A 1,269-nucleotide genomic window follows, 5' to 3' on the forward strand; every position below is an offset into this window, starting at 1 on the left:
CCTCGGCCCGCTCCTCCCCCCGAGCCCCTCCGCTAGGAAAGCAGCTTCCGGTTTGAGTCCTCGGCGAAACACTTCCCCTTCCGGCTCTGCGTGGGGGCCCTGAAAGGGCGTGTGCCGGGCAGGGAAGGCGAAGACTGGAACACTTCCGGTGAGCCTCCGCAGAGAGGCGTGGCTTTCCGCTCGGCCGCCGCAGCCGCAGTTGTAGCTGCGGCGACGACTAGGGGCGGGGCCGGTGGCTGCAAGAGCCCGCCATATGTGAGTGGCAGGGTTTGGGGAGGCGACGTTTCTGGAAGCTGCTGGAAAGCGCCCGGGTGGCGGAGGTGACGCCGGCGGCCAGGCGGGGGAAGGCGGGGGAGAGTGGGGCGTGATTAAAACTAGTGCGCGGCCGGCAGCGGAGGGATTACGCTAAGGAAAGAGCCCAGCGCGCGTCTCGTTGCGCCTTGGCCGGGCGAGCCCGGGTCGAAAGCCGACGCGCCCTGAGTGACTTGGGTGGGCCGGCGGGCGGGCGAGGAGCGAAGCCTCCCAACAGCTGGCGGAGGGTACGATGGAGGGGCTCTTGGCAGGCGCCCGCCCGCAGCGCCGAGGTTTCCGCGTCGGGGCGGGCGGCGCAGGGCCCCCGTTGTCCGCTCTCATGAAAGCCTCGGTGAGAGCCGAGCTGCCACAGAGCCTGTTCACAAAGGGTCACCACACACGGAGCTGCCCCTCCCTGTCTCCCTAAACCCCCGTCTGCGAGGCCAGGGCCTTTTTCACCAGGATTCTGGGTGTTTCTCCTCCTTTCCTCCCTCCCAGATCTTCTCACGGTAAGGGGAGTAGCCGCAGCACGGGGACCCCATTCTTAGCTAGTCAGGGGCCGAGATGTCCCTAGCGCGCTCCTGTCAGCTGCCCTGCCTTGTTGTAACTTCAGAGAAAGGGGGAGTTCTCCATGAGCCGATGAGTTTTAAGGCTCTGCTTTCGTAGGAAGGTCCTGTGGCTTCACGGACATCGTGACCGCGCGTGCTTTCTTGTGTCTTGCATCCTGAATCTTGGGGGCAGCATATTCCAGAAGTCCTTGGCTCGGTTGATCTGCTTCCTAGAATAACAACGTTTCTGACCCATTTCCTTACAGAATAGTCACCACTGGCATTTTGGACTGTGGGGCTTTTTTTTTTTAAGTGGTCTCAAGCTAAGTAATTTAAATATTTAATGCTGATCGTTTTCATAAGATAGTATAGAGGAAGTCAGTCCCCTGTACCAAGAAATCCAGTGAGAAGGATTTTAGTTTTCGTTACT

Source organism: Budorcas taxicolor, chromosome 12 (genome assembly GCF_023091745.1).
Source record: "Budorcas taxicolor isolate Tak-1 chromosome 12, Takin1.1, whole genome shotgun sequence".
Taxonomy (NCBI): domain Eukaryota; kingdom Metazoa; phylum Chordata; class Mammalia; order Artiodactyla; family Bovidae; genus Budorcas; species Budorcas taxicolor.